Source organism: Oryctolagus cuniculus, chromosome 6 (genome assembly GCF_964237555.1).
Source record: "Oryctolagus cuniculus chromosome 6, mOryCun1.1, whole genome shotgun sequence".
NCBI lineage: Eukaryota > Metazoa > Chordata > Mammalia > Lagomorpha > Leporidae > Oryctolagus > Oryctolagus cuniculus.
In genome coordinates this window covers 59,351,574-59,372,959 of record NC_091437.1, presented here as the reverse complement: position 1 = coordinate 59,372,959, position 21,386 = coordinate 59,351,574, and positions in this window count along the sequence as shown.

Below are 21,386 nucleotides of genomic sequence, written 5' to 3'. Positions count from 1 at the left end.
TTTTGTAAAGTCGCGGTTAATAGGCCATACCATAATGTTAAGATGTCGGTTTTGCTTTCCCCCTCCTGCTGGGAGAACCCTGGGGACAGGGTGTGCAGAGGTAGCAGCATTTGGTCCACTGAGGAAGAAGGCGTTTGTGTGGTGTGTGTTTCAGCCACATTTTTTTTTAATTTTTTTAAATTTTTTGACAGGCAGAGTGGACAGTGAGAGAGACAGAGAGAAAGGTCTTCCTTTGCCGTTGGTTCACCCTCCAATGACCGCCGCGGCTGGCGCGCTGCGGCTGGCACACCGCGCTGATCCAATGGCAGGAGCCAGGTACTTATCCTGGTCTCCCATGGGGTGCAAGGCCCAAGCACTTGGGCCATCCTCCACTGCACTCCCTGGCCACAGCAGAGAGCTGGCCTGGAAGAGGGGCAACCGGGACAGAATCCAGCGCCCCGACCAGGACTAGAACCCGGTGTGCCGGAGCCGCAAGGCGGAGGATTAGCCTAGTGAGCCGCGGCGCCGGCCTCACATTTTGTTTTTAAAGAGTTATTTATTTACTTGGAAGGCAGAGTTACAGAGAGAGAGAGAGGGAGGGAGAGAGAGAGAGAGAGAGATTTTCCATCCACTGATTCACCCCAAATAGCCACACGAGGTGGGGCTGGTTCAAGCCAAAGCAAGGAGCCAGGAACTCCATCTGGGTCTCCCATGTGGGTGGCAGGGGCCCAAGCACCTGGACCATCTTCCACTGCTTACCCAGGTATCATAGTAGGGAGCTGTATCAGAAGTGGAGCAGCCAGGACTCAAACCTGTGCTCACACGGAATGCTGGTGTTTCTCAACCCATACCCCCAGCCACACTTTTCAAGGACTATAGAACTTGGACCTGTGAAGTTTACTGGAAAGTGCTAGCTTTTGCCGCCAGCAGTCAGCTCAGCAGGCCGTGGCGGCTCAGGCCACCTGCTCTCCCATCCTCTTCCTGACCCGCAGCTCACCTGCCTGGGGCTGGGCAGGGCCTGCCTGGCAGGTTCCTCCCTCTCTTCCCACTCCTTGGCTGGACCTGGGGAGTCTGGGCTTTGTGTGGCCCGAGTGTGTATGTGTCACAGCGTGTGGGTGTCACTGTGTGCTGGCAGTGCTGACAACCAGGCTCAGTGATGTGCGCCCTCGGGGTGGGTCGGTGACGGGCTGGGTGTCAAACTGAGCTTGACTCAGGAGGAAACAGAAAGGGCCTTTCTTCTCTGGGAGAACACAGGAGATTGTCGATGCTGGGTGTGATGCCCGTGTCACCGAAGCGAGTCACCACACCTCCCTGGGCCACCACCTCTTTGGGTGTCGATTGTGGATATGAAGGCTGAGAGATCCGTCAGCCGTTGGCAAGCTGCGGATTTGCCAGTGAGCAGGACAGGCAGTGTCCCTCCCCCACCCCCACAGAAGCTCAGCGTGCCATAAGCAGTGATCAGGTAAAGAAGCCGAGTGCTAGTATGATCCAGGGGCCTCCAGCCAGAGCCCCGTTTTCCAAGATGCCTCCAATGGAGAAGCTGCTCACTGGGAGAGAAAGCTCTGGAGTCAGAGTTCAGGATCCTGGCCCCATTCCAGCCAGTCCTTCGCTGGGTCATCTTGGGGATGTGAGATTCCCCAGTCTAGCCTCAGTTTCTTCTGCAAAATGGAGATAGTGCCCACGTCACGAGGTGGTTGGGAGGGGGTCACGTGTAGATTCTGAGGTCACGCATCAGCCTCCCCACACTTGCATGGGGTTCTGGTCCAGGCATTTGGTCTGTTAGGATTCCAGCTGAGATGTTCACAATGCACGACAGAGTGTCTGGGTTCGAGTCCCAGCTCTGGCTTCCAATTCCAGCTTCCTGCTAATGCACACCTTGGGAGGCAGCAGTGATGGCTCAAATCATTGAGTTCACTGTTTGGCTTTGGCTCAGCCCACTTCTGGCTGTTGTAGGCATCTGGGGAGTTAAACAGTCTGTGGGGGATCTCTCTGTATCTACCTTCCTTGTCTCTCTGCTTCTCACATACATTTTGTTTTATTTCATTTTTAAAAATTTATTTATTTGAGAGGCAGAGTTACAGAGAGAGGGGTAGGCAGAGAGAAAGGTCTTCAATCTGCTGGTTCACTCCCCAAATGGCCCATATGGGATGCCATTGCCACAGGCAGAGGCTCAACCTACTACACCGCAGTGCCAGCCCCCTCACATACATTTTAAAAATAGCATATTGGTGTTGTGGTATACTGGGTAAAGCTGCTGCCTGCAATGCTGGCATCCCACGTGGGTGCTTGTTCAAATCCCAGCTGCTCTACCTCCGATCTAGCTCCCTGGTAATGCACCTGGGAAAGCAGTGGAAGATGGCCCAAGTGCTTGAGCCCTTGCACCCATATGGGAGACCTGGAAGAGGCTCCAGGCTCCTGGCTTCAGCCTGGCCCAGCCCCAGCTGTTGCAGCCATTTGGAGAGTGAACCAGCAGATGGAAGATCTCTCTCTCTCTCTCTCTCTCTCTCCCCTCCCTCTTCCCTCTCCCTCTCTCTTTCTATAACTCAGCCTTTCAAATAAATAAAATCAATCTTTAAAAAATAAAAAACATATTTAAAAAGATGATTCAAACAGGATAAAGGGTCCACAATGGGAAGTGAAATTCCCCCGGCAACCCCTCCCCTAGCAATCTACATCTGATGGGCGTTTTGGTGTGCAGCAGTGACCTCGGCCTTTGAAAAACATTATTGTTTTCAGAAAGCAAGAGAAGCAGGCATTACTCATCTTTCTCCCCAGGAGGTCTGCAGCCAGAAGGGACTGAGAGCTTGCCATGGAACTGAGGGTCTACCAGAAGATTAGGGGGCCTCCGAGCTCGGCCCCTCTGTTGGCCTCCTGGGCTTCCAAGGCCAGGGGTCGGGGGTCCACCAGCCCAGACCTTCAGCCCCCAACCCTGTCAGAGAAGCTCTTGCACAGCTATTTGCTGGGTGACTAGGACAAGCCCTGGGCTGGGGCTGGAATTTGGGTGAATGAGGAAATAGAGTCAGAAAGGCATTGGATCTTACTGTAAGTGAGCGTGAGGGAGGTAGCGGTGACTCAGCACCTGCTCTCTCCCAAGGGCTATTGTTCGGCTGTTTTAAAAATCAGTGTTTAAGTACACGAGTAATGTCGGCACCATTTCCTTGTTCAAACGCAAGCATCACAGATGAGGCCAAACCTCTTCCACCTGCAGCCCCGATGTTGACTTTCTCCCCCCTCCCCAGTAACGCTTGTTTTCAATGTGGGGTGAATCCCTTCAACTTTTTGCTTTACATTTTACATACACACATGTGTATTTTTGCCCTTTTTCAAAAAGATTTATGTATCAATTTGAAAGGCAGAGTGACAGAGGGAGAGAGAGAATGAGGGGAAGACCAGAGAGAGAGAGAGAGAAAGAAAGAAAGTCTTCCATCCATTGGTTCACTCCTCAGACAGCTGCAATGGCCAGAGCTGTACCAGTCTGAAGTGAGGAGCCAGGAGCTTCTTCCAGGTCTCCTACATGGGTGCAGGGGCCCAAGCACTTGGGCCATCCTTTACTGCCTTCCTGAGCCATAGCAGAGAGCTGGATTGGAAGTGAAGCAGCCAGGACTCAAACTGGTGCCCATAAGGCCCTGTTTTCTATTGAAATGCATAATATCACCCAGTTAGTCACTTACTTTTTGGATTAGCAACATGCCTGTGAGGTTTTTTTCAAGTGAATACAGATTTGCTCCCTGATTCAATGACAGCTTACATGTGTAATTTTTAAAATTTATTTATTTATTTGAAAGGCAGAATTACACATACAGAGAGAGGGAGAAATGAGAGAGAGAGAGAGAGAGAGAGAGGTCTTCAATCTGCTGGTTCACTCCCCAAATGGCTGCAATGACCAGGACTATGCCAGAGGGAAGCCAGGAACCAGGAGCTTATTCCAGGTCTCTCATGTGGGTGCAGGGGCCCAAGCACTTGGGTCATCATCATCTTCTTCTTTTTTTAAGATTTATTTATTTATTTGAAAGAGTTACACAGAGAGGGAAGGAGAGGCAGAGAGAGAGGTCCTCCATCCGCTGGTTCACTCTCCAATTGGCCACAATGGCCAGAGCTGCGCTGATCCAAAGCCAGGAGCCAGGAGCCTCTTCCCTGTCTCCCATGTGGGTTCAGGGGCCCAAGGACTTGGGCCATCCTCCACTGCTATCCCAGGCCATAGCAGAGAGCTGGATCGGAAGTGGAGCAGCTAGGACACTAACCAGCACCCATGTGGGATGCTAGCACCGCAGGGGGCAGCTTTACCTGCTACGCCACAGCGCTGGCCCTCTATGTACAATTTTACAGTGCATGCCCACATAAGCTTTGTTTTACAGAGGAGCAAACAGAAGCTTGGAGAACAAAAGGAGTAGTGAAAGAGGATTCAGACATGGATTTGTGTATCTGTAAATTTAGGTTCTTTCTTCCCTTTGCTTGGTCCACCTGTGATTTGTACCCTACGTTCCCTTTGGCCTATGATGTCAGCAAATGGGCCATTTAAACAGCAGACCAGGGGCCAGCGTCATGGCCCAGCCCTGAATGTTGCAGCCATCCTTCTCCCTCCCTCCCTCGCTCCCTCCCTCCCTCTCTGTGTGTGTGTGTGTGTGTGTGTGTCTATCTCTGCCTTTCAAATAAAATAAATCTTTTTCAAAAATACACGCTGAACAGCAGATTGGTCATGAGGCAAATGATTCTTTGGTCACCTCCCTTCTCTCTTAAAATTCTTCCATGGGGGCCGGTGCTGTGGCATAGCGGGTTAAAGCCCTGGCCTGAAGCACCAGCATCCCGTATGGGTGCCAGTTCTAGTCCCAGCTGCTCCACTTCCAGTCCAGCTCTCTGCTATGGCCTGGGAAAGCTGTAGAAGATGACCCATGTCATTGGGCCCCTGCACCCACGTGGGAGACCTGGAAGAAGCTCCTGGCTCCTGGCTTTAGATCACCACAGCTTCAGCCGTTGACGCCATTTAGGGAGTGAACCAGTGGAAGGAAGACCTTTCTCTCTTTCTCTTCCTCTCACTGTCTATAATTCTACCTCTCAAATAAATAAAATCTTTAAAAAAAAATCCTTCCATGGTCCTCTAGTACCAAGGGACAGCATCTATTTTTCTTTTTAAAGATTTTATTTATTTATTTGAGAGGTAGAGTTACAGACAGAGAGGGGCCCAAGCACTTGGGCTATCTTACACCACTTTCCCAAGCCCAGCAGAGAGCTGATTACAAGAGGAACAGCTGAGGCCGGCGCCGCGGTTCACTAGGCTAATCCTCCGCCTTGCGGCGCCGGCACACCTGGTTCTAGTCCCGGTCGGGGCGCCGGATTCTGTCCCGGTTGCCCCTCTTCCAGGCCAGCTCTCTCTCTGCTGTGGCCCGGGAGTGCAGTGGAGGATGGCCCAAGTGCTTGGGCCCTGCACCCCATGGGAGACCAGGATAAGTACCTGGCTCCTGCCATCGGATCAGTGCGGTGTGCTAGCTGCAGCGCGCTGGCTGCGGCGGCCATTGGAGGGTGAACCAACGGCAAAGGAAGACCTTTCTCTCTGTCTCTCTCTCACTGTCCACTCTGCCTGTCAAAAAAAAAAAGAAAAAAAGAGGAACAGCTGGGACTTGAACCAGTGACCATATGGGATGCCAACACCACAGGTGGAGGCTTAGCCCACTATGCCACAGCACGGGGCAGCATCTAAATCTCCCTACCCAGTGAGAAAAGATCTTCCAGATATGGTTCCTGAGAGTTTCCTAAGGCTTCCCTGGCCAGGCTCTGCCCGCTGGCAACCGTTCCAGAAGAAAACAAATGACCGATGGGCCTGCTCCTGCCGCACATGTTTGTACTCAGCGTCTTCTGCATGCTGTCCTCTCTGTTAGGAAGAACTTCTCCACCCAACCCTCTTCCCCTGATTTCCTCCAAGATATGCTGCACCCTGTGTCACCACAGGGCTTTGTGTGTGTTGTGATCAGGGAGTTCCCTTCCCATGCCAGGTGCAATTTATGTCTGTCTTTCACTCTCAAGGGTGGGCTCCTTGCAGGGAAGGCTGCCACACCATTCACCTGGGTCTCCAGGCCTACAGAGGGGCTCACATTGGCCTGGTGATGAAGATGCCAGGTGGGATGCCCATGTCCCACATCGGACTACCCAGGTTCAAGTCCCAGCTTCACTTCTGATTGCAGCTTCATGCTCATGTGCAGCCGGGGGTGGGGGGAGCAGGTGATGCCTCAAGTAGCTTGGTCCCTGACACCCACAAGGGAGACCTGGATTGGGTTTCGTCTTCTTGCTTCAGCCTGATCCAGCCTCAGCAAAAACTGGTCATTTGGATTGTGAATTGGCTCTCTGTATGTCTGTCTACCTCTCAAGTCAATCAATTAATTTTTTTTTTAAAGAGAAAAAGAGTCATGAGGCTAGAGTTGTGGCACTGTAGGTTAAGCCACTGCTTGTGACACCAGAATCCCGTATTGGAGCGCTGATTCAAGTCTTGGCTGCTCCACTTCCAATCCAGCTCCCTGCTAAGGGCCTGGGAAAGCAGTAGAAGATGCCCCAAGTCCTTGGGCCCCTGGACCTTCGTGGGAGACTTGGAAGAAGCTCCTGGCTCCTACTGGACCTAGACCTGGCTGTTGTGGCTACTTGGGGGAATGAACCAGCGGATGGAAAGTCCCCCCCCCACCCCCGCCTGTTGCCATCTCTCTCTTTCTCTCTGATATTCTGCCTTTCAAATAAATAAACAAATCTTAAAAATAAACATGTATTTTTAAAAAACCCTACAGGGAGTGAATGGTTGAGAGCGTTAGGAGTTTCTGGGATGATGAACAGGGAATAGGTGCACAGGATGACAGTCCTGGAAGACAAAGCGAAGATTGTTGGATTGGATGTTCCCAAAAGGCAGACACGCAGTCCAGGTGCGTGATGTCTGTTGGGCCCTGCTTTGTGAGGCCCTCCTGGACTCAGTGGTTTCTCCCAGATCCACTGTGGTCCCTTCTCAGCTCTCTCCTCTGGCCTTTAAGGCTGCGGAAAGGGCATTCGTCTGAAAGCAGTCCCACCAAAGGCTGGCTGAGCCTTGTGGCTTCATCCTTTTGGTTTCATTCCCTCCTTCTAAAAGGGCATCCAGCCTCTGCCCACTCTGGAAACAGGGAGGGCATTCTGAGAAGAGGGACTGGGGGTTGCTCCTGTTGGAGGAACGCGCACCTCCTTAAGATCGTGGATAACAATCAGTATCTCCAACTCGCATTTCGCCTCAAAATTCCAATGACATCTTTTGTTAGAGTAAAATTTGGGGAAACCCAGAGCTTTCATTCATTTCCTTTCACTTCCCTTTTCTCCGAACAAATTTGAGGGAAAATCTCTTTTCATTTATTTTTTTCCTTATAGAATTTAATACTTCTTTCACAAAGAATATTTTTAAGATACAGAACTTGGGAAAGAATAGAATCCCATCACTTACACACCATCGTAGTATTTTTTATTCCATCTCTTTTAGATTTATTTATTTGAAAGTTAGAGTTACACACAGAGAAGAAGACACAGAAAGAGAGAATCTTTCATCCGCTGGTTCACTCCCCAGATGGCCACAACGGCAGCAGCTGGACCAGACTGAAGTCAGGAGCTAGGAGCTTCTTCCAGGTATCCTACATAGGTTTAGAGGCCCAAATACTTGGGCCATCCTCTGTTGCTTTCCTAGGTGCATCAACAGTGGAGCAGCCAGGACTTGAACTGTTAATGATATGGGATGTGGGTAATGCAGATGGCCACTTAACCCACTACGCCACTGCACCAGCCCCATTCCAGTCTTTTTTTTTTTAATGTTATATTTATTCAATTGAAAAACAGAGGAGGGAGGGAGAGAGAGAAAGAGAGGGAGAGAGAGAGAGGGAAGGAGGGAGGGAGAGAGAGAGAGGGAGGGAGAGAGAGAGAGGGAGGGTGGGAGGGAGGGGGGGGGAGGGAGAAATCTTCTATCTACTGGCTCACACCCCAGATGGCTGCAATGGCCAGGGCTGAACCAGGCCAAAGCCAGGAGCCTGGAACTACATATGGGTCTCCCCAAGTGGGTGACAGGGGTCCAAGTACTTAGAAACATCTTCTGCTGCCTTCCCAGGTGAAATAGCAGGGAGCTGGATCAGAAGCAGAGCAGCCACAACTTGAACTGGAGCTCCAATATGGGATGTCGGGGTCACAGGTGGTGGCTTAACCCAATGCCACAGTACTGGTGTGCTGGTGCCCTCCAGTCTTTTTTCTATATGTATGGTTTAAAAAGTTCTGTAGTATCATTCCTATGGCAACAAGTGTATAACACATGGATAATGTTGAAATGGACAATGAATAACCATGCCCATCTTAGCAAACACCTAGGAGCCCCCATGCACCCTCCCTGACCATATGCCTCTCCCCAACCCACCCAGAGGTAGGTGCCATCTTGAATTTTGTATGAACCATCCCTCTGCTTTTCTTGATGATTTCATTGTGTCCCAAAATGATGTCGTGTTTTTGACATTTATGTCACTGGAGTATAGAATTTTGCACTTTGCCCTTCTCATTTGTCTGTGAAATTCACCCATGTTGATGTGTGTAGGTATACAGACTATTAATTTTCAGTGCTGTGTAGCAGTACGTTGCATGGATACCCTGCACTCCAATTTATCCATTTTCCTGCTGATGAATGAGTGGATGGTTTCTGGGATTTTTCTGTCATCTCTGAAACATTTTCTTGTGCTAAATGATTAATAACTTTATGGTGTTAATATGTATGTGTACAGCGTGCCATTTCAACCATGTTTAAGTGTCTCATTCTGTGGTATTAGGTATATTCACGTGGTGCAGCCATCACCACTGTCCGCCCCCAGACCGTTTTCATCTTCCCCAGCTGGAACTCTGTACCCACTGGACAGTAACTCCTCGTTTCCCTTCCCCCTGACCCCAGGCCACCACTGTGCTGCTTTCTGTCTCTATGAATTTGACTGCTCTGAGGACCTCACACAGTGGAATCCTATGGCATCTGTGTTTCCATGACTGGTTTATTTAGCACAATGTCTTCAGTGTGCGTCCATGCAGCATGGGTCAGCTGAGTCATATTCCATCATGCTGTTCCCAACATTTGGTTTCATCCACTGTTTGTCTGTGGTGGACACCCAAGCTGCTCTCTTACTTCTTGGTTCTTGTGAATAACGCTGCTATGGACATGGGTGTTTGGGTCCCTGCTTTCAATTCTTTTGGATATATGCACAGAGGTGCTGGAATACAGTAATTCCATTTTACATTTTTTTGAAGAACTACCATACTGGTTTCTATATTAACTGTTCTATCTTGTGTTTTCATCAGCAGGGCACAAGGGTACAAGTTCTTCTCCATGTGCTCACCAAAGCTTATTATTCTCCAGTAAATTTTTAAAACTATAACAGCCATCTTGATGTGTGTGAGGTGGTTCTAGGATTTTTAGTTAACACAACAACTATGGTCATAGACTCTGACACACATGTGCAATAGTTTTTCTAGTGACACCATCAGGAGTGGAATTGCTGGGTCAGGTGATTTTCCTAGGTGTCAGTACAAACACACACTGTCATCAAGAGCAGAGGTTCATTCCAGCTGCCCCACACCCTAACTCTTGCTATTGTTAGGCTTTCAGTTTTCAGCTTGTTGGGAATGCAATGATATTCCAGTGTGGTTTTATTTTCCCTTTCCATGAGCAATCACAATATTGAGCATCTTGTCACATGTTCCTTGGTCATGTTTGTTTCCTTTTAAGTAAAATATCTATTTAAATCTCTGCCCACTTCTCTATTGGATTGTTTGTCTTAACTTTATGGATTTGTAGGACCTCATCTATTCTACATATTAATATTTATCGACCATATGTCATAGATATCTTCTCCAAATTTATAGCTTTTCAGTTCATCTTTTAGGGTATCCTTTGGTGAACAGAAATTATTTTAGGGAATCAGCATTGTGGTGGTTAAGCTGCCTTTTGTGACTCTAGCATCCCATACTGGGAACCCTGTTCAAGTCCCAGATGCTCTGTCTCTCTCTCTCTCTCTCTCTCTTTTTTTTTTTTTTTTTTTTTTGACATGAAGAGTGGACAGTGAGAGAGAGAGACAGAGAGAAAGGTCTTCCTTTTGCCGTTGGTTCACCCTCCAATGGCCGCCGCGGCCGGGGCACCACGCTGATCTGATGGCAGGAGCCAGGTGCTTCTCCTGGTCTCCCATGGGGTGCAGGGCCCAAGCACCTGGGCCATCCTCCACTGCACTCCCTGGCCACAGCAGAGAGCTGGCCTGGAAGAGGGGCAACCGGGACAGAATCCGGCGCCCGACCAGGACCAGAACCAGGTGTGTTGGCGCCGCAAGGCGGAGGATTAGCCTAGTGAGCCGCGGCGCCGGCTCAAGTCCCAGCTGCTCTGTCTCTGATGCAGCTCCATGCTAACGAAACTGGGAAAGCAGTGGCTCATGGCCCACCACATGCTTGGGCCCTTGCCGCCATTGTGGAGACCTAGTTGGAGTTCCCGGCTCCTGTCTTTAATGTGACCCAGCCCTGAATGTTGTGGCCTTTTGGGGGTGAAAGATCTCTCTTTCTCCGATATTCTGCCTTTGAAATACATACACACATAAATCTTTTTTAAAAAGAAGTTATTTTAACTTAGTCAAATCTCTCAGTATTTTTCAGTGTGGTTGCACTTTCTGTATTTTGTTTAAGAACACTTTGTCTACCATGAGGTCATAGTGATAGTCTTTATTTATTCTTTATTTTCCTCTGAGACCTTAGGTTGTTCTTTTACATTTAAGGCCATGATCTACTGGGGTGTTTTGTTTTGTTTTGTTGTCTTTTCCACTTGGATAATCAATTGGCTCAGTGTTACGGATCCATGTTGTGGGCCTTTATTCTGTTCCACCCATCTCTTTTGGTCTTTGCATCAGTTTCATATTGTCTTGACTGTGGTTGCTTACAGTGAACCTTGATATTTGGTCAGTCCCCTGCCCAGAGTTCTGCTTTGAGAGTCTTAGGCTTTCTTGGTCCATTGCTCTTCTATGTAAATTGAAGATTGAGCTTGTCAGGTTATATGAAAACCTGCATCAGGACTTTGATTGGAATAGTGTTCTGACAATGTGAGGAGAATTGCCTTTGTATCCATGAACATGGTACACTTCTCTATGTATTCAGGTTTTTCTTTAATGTCACAATGAAATTTTATGATTTTCTTTAAAAAGCCTTAACAACTTACCTTGGGTACTTTATATTTGTGGTGGCTTTTGTAAGCAGTATCATGTGTCCATGATACTGAACACATGAGTAGGTTTCCTAAAAATGTACTTGTCACCATACAGTGTATCACACGTGCTTTATTTGACACAGGAACGTCCTCCATGGGGTGCTAAATATTTGTAAGGAGAAATGACTGTTCCACTATTATTGGCCACTGCAGGTTTCTGGTTCCCACTTTGCTCTAGTCTTATTAGATGTTTAACTTTCCCTTAAGAACTTTGCATTTCGAGTTAGACAGTGAGAGAGAGAGAGACAGAAAGGTCTTCCTTTTTCCGTTGGTTCACCCCCCAAGTGGCCGCTATGGCCAGTGTGGTGCAGCTGGCGCGCTGTACTGATCCGAAGCCAGGAGCCAGGTGCTTCCTCCTGGTCTCCCATGAGGGTGCAGGGCCCAAGGACATGGGTCATCCTCCACTGCACTCCTGGGCCACAGCAGAGAGCTGGACTGGAAGAGAAGCACCCAGGACAGAATCCAGCACCCCAACCGGGACTAGAACCCGGGGTGCCGGTGCCACAGGTGGAGGATTAGCCTAGTGAGCCGTGGCGCTGGCTGAGTTTCTCACTTCTAAAAGGCAAGGGATGATGATACGTCTCTCATGGTGTCACCGGAGAAATTGCAGGGTTCTTGTCTTCACGCAAGAAAGAATTCAGGCGTGAGACAGAGAGTAGTGGGAGGTAAAATAGCAAGGTTTATTAGGGAAGGGACATCCCTAAGGATGGATGGGCACCTCTCCAGAGCCTGAGAGGGTGCCCAGTCGCTCGGACTTGGGGGGGAGGGAGGAGCGAGGTTACATGGATGAATGGAGAGATTACACCTGACCAGACCAGGCGGGCGACTCAGCAGAGAGGCTGAGGGCTGAGCGAGTAGTCCCGTAGTCCCGTTGAGGCGGGGGTGGGGTGGGGGGGTGGGGTGGGGGTGGGGGGGTGGTTAAGGAGATGGGTCTTGCTTCCCCACCTGTTCCTCTTGGAACAAAGGGCTTTTTGGATGCAAATGTTAAGAAACTTCTCCCTGAGTTTTCTCTTGAAGGTCTGAAACAAAGGACTTTATGGATGCAAATGTTATCAGACAGGGACAGGAGGAAGGGAGCAGGGTGTTTGAGATACAGATACTGGGCTGCACCTGGGAGATTGTGGAAGATTTGTCAAGCAGAAGGGGTGGGGACCCACCCCACCCCCACCTGGCAGGTTATCAGGTGGAAAGGGGCAGGGTAGGGCAGGATGTGAATACCGGGCTGCCCCTGAAACACCATCTGGATGACCTTGAGATGCAGCATATGCTGGACATAGATGTCTTCTTCTTTAGGCCTTTATGTCGCACACACATAAGCTCATAACTGACTTCCTACCTAACAATGGGATAACTGTAATGATTAAATAAGATAGTAGAGGCTGGTGTCATGGTGCAGCGGAGTAAGTTGGTTCTTGCAACACTATCATCTTGCATTGGAGTGCCAGTTTGAGTTCTGACTGCTCTGCTTCTGATCCAGCTCCCTGCTAATGCACTTGGGAAAGCAGCGGAAGATGGCCCAAGTGCATGGGGCCTTGCTAGCCATGTGGGAGACCCCAATGGAATTCTGATCTCCTGGGTTCAGCCTGGATCAATCCTGGCCATTGAGGCTATCAGGGGGGTGAACCAGAGGATGAAAGACCTCTCTCACTCTCCCTCCTGCCAGTCTTCCTTTCCAATAAATAAGTTTTAAAAAATGAACAAGTGAGATAGTAGAATAAAATGCCCAACAGGGAGGCTGGCACATGGTAAGAATGCAATGTGATGATTTCTCAACAAAACTTCTACTTTTACTTTGGTAGGTATTGACTGTTATATTTGAAATCTAAGTTTGAAAAATTGCTAGGGAAAAATCAGGACTTCTGTTTTCTCTCCCTCTCCTGTCCTCCCTCCCTCCCTCCTGCCGTTTGCCAGGGTTAAATCCCCAGGCTCCCAGGCCCTCCAGTCGCCAGCTGGGGAGAGGATAAGAGCTTCTCCCTTGAGGATGCCACCTGCAGCCTGGCTCTTGGATCAGCCCCCTCTCCCCCACCTCCCAGCCACTGCCTGAGGCCAGATCTCAGGGCTGCTCGCGGTTCCCTGCCTCCTGCCTCTCTCCATCTTGCTGCTTGAGCAAACCTTCCATCATTTCAACTCCACCACCTGATGGTGCGGCTCCTTGATTGGAGCCTTCCATAGCTCCCCAGTGCAAGCTCATTGTCTGCTTTTCCAGGCACTGCAGGGTCTGACCTCCCCCAACTTGTTGCCACGGACCAAACTCTTACCCAGTGTCTTACCCACGTGGTTCGTGAATTCTGACACAAAATTGCTGGGTAGGAGGCATTCTTCCATTATGTAGATGAGGACCCTGAGGCACAGAGAGGTGAAATGACTCCTCAGGGACCCCACAGTCAGGAAGTGCAGAAGCAGGATTTGAACCCAGCTCTCTGGCTCCCAGGCTGGCTTTCTCTCCCCTTTTACCTTGGCTCCCTCACCGAGGGAGAAGGGCTCAGTGTGATGAGTTTAACGCACAGGGCGGCAGGAATGCGGACACAGGGCTTCCAGCCATCTGTGTGAGAGGGTCTGAACCCAGCAGGCTGGGAGCAAAGGTCAGAACCAGAGGCTGAGGTCAAAGAGAAAGTGTGCTTGGCTGGCTCTTTTCACCTCTGGCTGAGCTGCGGTGGGGGTGGAGCTACCCTGGTGGGTGGGTTGGTGACGTGGCTCTTGGGAGAGGCAGGGCGGGGAGCAGTGAGGTCAGGCTTGAGGATGACATAGCTGGATATGGAGGAAGTGATTATGACCAGGAAATAAGTGAGCTAAAACCACCCCCAGGCCTGTCAGAATATTCCTGGCATCGAGGGACAGTTAAAAAATAGTCAGAATCCCATTTTACAATTCCTTGTGTCACTTATTTGCCTGGCTGCTCAGTCTTTCCAATAACCCCGAGAAGTGGTTATTTTTGTTTCTGTTTTACAGAGGAGACTGAAGCTCAGAGAGCTGCGGGTACTCGTTCAGGGGCTCCCAGCTTAGAAGCGACAAAAATCCAAGACACTCGTCAGCATCTGCCTGATGCCCCGGGCTCCCCTGCCACTGCACCCTCACTCAGATGACATTCTGGGGTCATCTTTGTTCCTCCACATGGGACCAAGTAATTTGGGGGCCACACAGGTATCATAAGTGCCCTGCTTTGATAGAAAATATTACAGTGAGGGGCCAGCGCTGTGGCATAGCAGGTAAAGCTGCCTCCTGCAGTGCTGGCATCTCATATGGGCGCTGGTTCGAGTCCCGGCTGCTCCACTTCCGATCCAGCTCTCTGCTATGGCCTGGGAGAGCAGTGGAAGATGGCCCAAGTCCTTGGGCCCCTGCACCCATGTGGGAGACCTGGAAGAAGCTCCTGGCTCCTGGCTTCGGATCAGCCCAGTCCCGGCCGTTGTAGGCCATCTGGGGAGTGAACCAGCACACACCCCATTTCTGTCATGCTGCCTTTCAAATCTATCAATCTTTAAATAAAAACCACCTGATGTGATCACCAAAGTTGTAAACATGACACGTGTGGGACTGCTGCCAGCCTGCCTCGTGCACACCAGACCTCGTGTACATTAGGCTGCACCCCATACCATGAGAGTGGACCCACCCAGTGATGTCCTAGCCATCATGGGGTCATAGTGCAGCGCTTTCCTCACGTGTGGGCTGATGCTGGTGTGAACTCCAAGGCTGCACTGCCAGTCATATAAAGGAATAGCACATACTTTGCACAGCACGGAATACTTGACAAGATGGCTTTATTACTTGTTTATGTATTTGCTACTCTAAGAGTGTATTCCTCTACTTATTACAACACAGTACACTGGAGAGCAGCATGCTGGGATTGCTGGCAACAGCCTCAACTGTCCCTGGGTCTTGACTGCATCATTTCTGCTGTGCTCGAATTAGTGCCATGTTGTTTTGTTCTTCCTGACCCTGGGAGCCACACACACCTGCACATCTACCATATCAGTGTGTGCAGCATATAGCTTAGGTGTGTGGTGGGCTATGCCACATAGGGTGTGGGAGTCCACGCTGTCATGTGCATGCAGTGACAGAGTCAGCTCCCAAGCAGGTGCTCCGGTGGTTAAGCGACGTGTGGCTGTATTTAACTCATTTATTTGTTTACCATCACCTCACTCATCTGTTGCCACAAAAACCCACCACGAGAATGGCAGCTCCATGAAGCAGGGTGGTTTTTTGTTTGTTTGTTTGTTTAAAGATTTATTTACTTGAAAGGCAGAGGCAGAGAGAGAAAGAGAGAGGTTTTCCACCCGCTGGTTCACTCCCCACATGGCCACAATGGCTGGAGCTGGGCTGATCCAAAGCCAGGAGCCAGGAGCTTCTTCCAGGTCTCCCACACAGGTGCAGGTGCCCAAGGACTTGGGTCATCTTCTACTGGTTTCCCAGTGCATTATCAGAGAGCTAGATCAGAAGAGGAGCAGCTGGTACTTGAACTGGTGCCCATATGGGATGCTGGCACTACAGGCGGCAGCTTTACCCGCTAGGCCACAGTGCCGGCCCCAAGGCAGGGGTTTTTGTCTGCTCTTGTTCAGACTCTGCTATCTCCAGAACCTAGACCCAAGCCTGCACCTGAGACTCAGCTCACAAAACTCAGCTTGAAGTGAACGCAATACAAAAGTTTGTTTCTGGGGGCCGGTGCTGTGGCGCAGTAGGTTAATCCTCTGCCTGTGGCCCTGGCATCCCAAATGGGTGGCAGTTCAAGTCCCAGCTGCTCCTCTTCCCATCCAGCTCTCTGCTATGGCCTGGGAAGCAGTAGAAGATGGCTCAAGTCCTTGGACCCCTGCACCCACATGGGAGACCCAGAAGAAGCTCCTGGCTCCTGGCTTTGGATTGGCCAGCTTCAGCAGTTGTGGCCATTTGGGGAGTGAACCAGCGGGTGGAAGATTCTCTCTCTCTCTCTTTCTCTCTCTCTCTTTTTTAATTTTTTTTTTTGACAGGCAGAGTTTTCTCTCTCTCTCTCTCTCTCTCTTCTTTTTAAATTTTTTTTTTTTGACAGGCAGAGTGGACAGTGAGAGAGAGAGAGAAGAAAGGTCTTCCTTTGCCGTTGGTTCACCCTCCAATGGCCGCCGCGGCCGGCGCGCTGCGGCCAGCGCACCGCGCTGATCTGATGGCAGGAGCCAGGTACTTATCCTGGTTTCCCATGAGGTGCAGGGCCCAAGCACTTGGGCCATCCTCCACTGCACTCCCTGGCCACAGCAGAGAGAGAGCTGGCCTGGAAGAGGGGCAACCGGGACAGAATCTGGCGCCCCAACCGGGACTAGAACCCGGTGTGCCGGCGCCGCAAGGCGGAGGATTAGCCTAGTGAGCCGTGGTGCCGGCCCTCTCTCTCTCTCTCTGTGTCTCTCCTTCTCACTATCTGTAACTCTACCTCTCAAGTAAATAAATAAATAAATTTTTTAAAGTTCATTTATTTGGTTAGGTTTCATCTGCCTGTGACAGAGGGAGATGCACTTACAATCTTTCAACCTGCTGCCTTTGACCTTTCTGGTTCTGAGCTGAATTTGTCTCTCCTATTCATCGTCCCACACTGCTCTTGCATTTCTTCTCAAATAAATAAATAAAGTCTTAAAAAAAAATACAAGCCAGGGACCCTCCCAGGGCCAGGCCCACCCAGATGACCCCCCCACACCCGGTCTGCCTCTAGGGTAGGGCCCTCCCCCCAGCTCCAGCCACGCTGGCCTCCTTCCTGTCCTCAGGGCTTTGAGTCTTGAAACACCACAGCCTGGGTGCCCAGGACCCCAGAAGTCACTGCCGCACAGTTGTGGAGGTTGGAGTCCAAGTCAAGATGCTGGCATTTTGGTTTCTCCTGAGGCCGTTGTCCTTGGCTAGTGGATGGTCAGTCGTTCCTCTGTGCCAGTACACCCTGGTGTCCCTCGTGGGCCTAACATCCACGTCCTGAAAGTGTGCCAGTCAGGTGGAATTAGGACCCACCCTACCTCCACTTAAAGGTCCTCTCTCAGGTACAGCCGCATGCTGCCATGCTGGGGGTTTAGGGTTAGCATGAATCCGGGACACAGGGCAGTTGGTAACACGGCCCCAGCTTTTCGAAGGCCTTGTTCCTTCTCCTGCTCAGATACCGCTCAGGTGCCTTCACTTCCAAAAAGCCTGCCCTGACTACTCTCCCTCACCCATTCATTTCCAGGGTAGCAACACCCTGCTGATTTGCTCATTTTGCACACAACCTGCTGGTCCAAGTTTACATCCCTGCCTACTCAGGGATGGTCTGGTCCCTGCAGCACGATGGCTAGTATTCAGCACAGAGCTGTTGGCTGCAGGAGGTATCGGTGTGGAGGCTCTTCTTTGGTATTTGTTTGCCAATTCCTTTTTTTTTTCTTCTTTTTTTGGTCTGTTTGCCAGTTTCTGTAGTGTAAATATGCCCACCATGGCCAATTGCAGGCTGCCAACACGATGTCAAACAGCCCTTATAATCCCTGAAAATCAACCTGTTCTGGTGAGCAGGTTCAATCTGGCTCCAGCTCCTCCCAGAGTGTAGACTCCCTCCTCCAGAACATAGACCCCCTTGAAGGCCGGGGAGTGGTCTTGCTTCTTCATAGCCACACCCCCAATATCTAGAACAGGTCCTGGACGAAAGGACGGCTCAGCAAGTGTCCTCAGTTTTAATCTATCTCTGTTGACCTTTCCTGAGTTGGCCCCTTCAACCAGCCTCAGTTGCTTACTGGCCTTTTGGCTGCTGGGTTCCCTTGGTCCCCCATAACACATGGTGTACCCAGGTGACATTCAGGTCCCCAAGGGCCACATGTCTTCTGCCTCTCTGTCCAGACAACCCGGACACTGATGACTTCTGCCTGCCACCTGGATGCAGCCATGAGTGCTGTCTCCTGCCACCGACAACTTTCTCACCTCTCTGGTGGTTGGGGCAGGACCTCCAGGCTCCCCAGACTCCAGTGCTTCACGGGAGCACCTGACCAAGCAGCCGGCACCCGACAGGACTCCCATGACGAGCAGGTGAACGGGTAGCAGAATGCCAGTTATGATGGGGGGGCAGGGGTATTGGAAGAAAGGGAGGCCTCACCTAGAGCACATTTTGTTCACAGGATGCTCTTGCCTTGAAAGAATGAAAGACATTCTCTATTTATGAAAGAATGGAGAAACAGATGAGCAATTAAATGCCTGAGTCCAGAGTAATGATGATTAAGGAAGATTGAGAAAGGGCATTCACCATTACGGCCCCCAGAACATGTGAAAGCGGTCGGCTTGGGAGAGAGCTGTGGTGGGCGGGGCCTGGCTCTTATCAGACGGTGCCAGGCCCCTCATTCTTGACACATGAGGTCACTGAAAGCTCTGAGCAGGGATGAGTGTCACCACACGACCTTGACTCACTACCTTGGAGAGGCAATGATCTCAGGACAAGGACCCGTGGAAGGTGCCGGGGAGGGGGCTCCTGCCGGCGGCCTCTTAAATAGGAGGGTGTGGCTCTGTAAGACGGACTAGCGGGGTGCGTCACGTACAGCCGTGGAGAGATTTGATTGAGAGAGTACGGGACTGGGTATACAGTAAGCACTCAGTTCATGCTGGAGCGCACTGCGAGGGTGTGACAATCCACCAGGATGCAACTCTGTTCCTCACTGTACCCTCAGAGCTTAGTGAGCGAGCCATTACGTAACCCATCTTCTGGTAACAGACCCAGAACAACAGCCCCGAGGCCCCGAGCGCCTGGTTCCCACTGCCCGCTGCTGCAATCGCCTGTTTCCCGCTTGTCGTGCGCAGGCCTGACAGGCAGTGACCCCACACGGCTGACGACTGATGACTCGGCCCCCACTTCTCTAAATGCTCCCGAGGATGGTGGAATCCCCGGCCTGGCTGGTCAGGCTGAGCGGGTGACCTGGGGCCCAGGACAGCTCTCGTTCCCGTTAGCTGAGCGCTGCCAGCAGGCTGCTGGGAGCCAGTGGTTCTGTCTGGGGAAGGGAAGGGAACAGAAGATGCTGCCCGCGAGAGGAAGGACGCTGCAGGGGCCCCTGAAGCAGGAACTGAGCCGGCCCAGACTACAGCCTCTGTGTCTGATGCTCGATTCTCCCCCTCTTCTCAGCCGTGGCTTCCATGGGGCTGTCTACAGGGACCCGGGAACAGCAGCAACAGCAGGGGGACAGGTCTCAGACAACGCAATACTAATAACGTGCTAAAAACTTCAGTGATGGGGCCAGGCTGTGGGATAGTGGATAAAGCTGCCGCCTGCAGTGGCAGCATCCCTTTTGGGTGCCGGTTCGAGTCCAGGCTGCTCCACTTCCAATCCAGCTCTTTTTTATGGCCCCAGAAAGCAGTGGAAGATGGCCCAAGTGCTTGGGCCCTTCCACATGTATGGGAGACCTGGAAGAAGCTCCAGGCTCCTGGCTTTGGATCAGTGCAGCTCCAGCTGTTGCTGGCCATCTGGGGAGTGAACCAGTGGATGGAAGACCTTTCTCTCTCTCTCTCTCTCTCTCTCTCTCTGCCTTTCAAATAAATAAATATCTTTAAAGAAAAAAACAACTTTAATGAGCACTCACTCAGTGCCTGGTCCTGTGCCTGATGTCGTGCTTGGATTTCATTCACTGTAGGCAGCTGGGCCTCTGCAGGGCTGTCCCTCAGCTCAGAGTGCCCTCTGCTACATCCTCATGCTTCAACACCCAGCTGCCATGTGAGCTTCTCTCAGAAGCCGGCTCTGCTTGTCTGAGCCGCAGCAGCACATCCCTGGGAGCGTCCGGGTCTGTGTGCCTGTCCCACCCTGAGCAGCCCAAAGCTGTGCCTCGTTCACCTCCTTATCCTGGGTGTCCAGCTCCATGGCTGCACCCAGTAGGAGCACAGACCATGTTGGCCCCTCTTGTCTTGGTTCCTCAGCACTTCATCTCTGCCTTCTCTATGCCACTCATTCCTTTGTCTTGATATCATATTCTTTTGGGTTGGGCTCTGCAAACCTGCCCATCACATGCTAGGTATTTAGAAGTGTAGGTGGAATGACACAAACAACCCAAAAACCGCTGGCGGGTACCAGACAGGAGACGTTCGATGAATTGCAGGTAGAATCGATGGTCCTCCCAGCAAGAAGTCATCAGAGGAGACAGGGAAGGAAAAGCTACAACCACAAGTAACAGAGAGTGGGAGGAGATGAGGAACTAACATTTTGCAAGCAGTGATAGGTGTGAGGCATGTTTCATTTCTTCATGGGCCTGTGAAGTGTACTCTGATCTCCTCCTCCTTTTAAAAAATTTTATTTATTTGAAAGATGTGGCAACACACACACACACACACACACACACACACCGAGAGAGATCGTTCATCCATTGGTTCATTCCCCAAATGGCCACAACAGCCAGGTCTGAGCCAGGCTAAGCCAGGAGCCAGGAACTCCAACTGGGTCTCTCACAAGAGTGACAGGCAGAGGCCCAAGGACTTGGGCTACCTGCTGCCGCCGTCCCAGACACATTAGTAGGAAGCTGGATTGGAAGCAGAGCAAACAGCCACGACTTGAACTAGCACTCTGATATGGGATACCGGCATTGCAGGAGGCGGTTTAACCTACTGTGCTATAACACCCGTCCCCTGAAAACCCCTTTCTATAGGTGAAAAATGAGGACACAGAGAGCTGAGGAGACGCGCTCAAATCACACGGCAGATGTTGGAGCTGGGGTAAGAGCCTCATTTGTCCAGTGCCACCAGCTAGGCAGAGTCGGTGGAGCCTGCCTGCAGGGTGAGAGGGTGGGGTGAGGAGGACAGAGGCAGGTGCCTGGGGGAGTGGGAGAGCCTTGTGCCTGCCTCCCGCACATCGGGGCCTCCAGGGACAGATACTGCCAACCTGGGGATCCAGCCCCGGCACCTCCACCACGTGTAACCACTTTCCCTTGAGACAGCTCTGCTTTTCAAGGAGGTCCCCCCCGCCCCCCCCCCCCCCCCCCCGCTAACACTGACCCTGTCCTAAATACTTCCCTTTTACACCCCTGCCCCCAGGCTTGGGCCACCTTAACACTTTGGGGTTGTGCAACACCACGGAGGGCTCCAGGGACCCACAACTTCTCAGTTACACTGAGCCGGGGGAAGTTTCCCAGTAACCACCGCCTCGGCCTGACTAACGCTGCCTTAGCTTGGCAGTGCAATGTCCTATTTTTAAGGAACCCAGTCATTTGGTTTAGATTCTTTATTT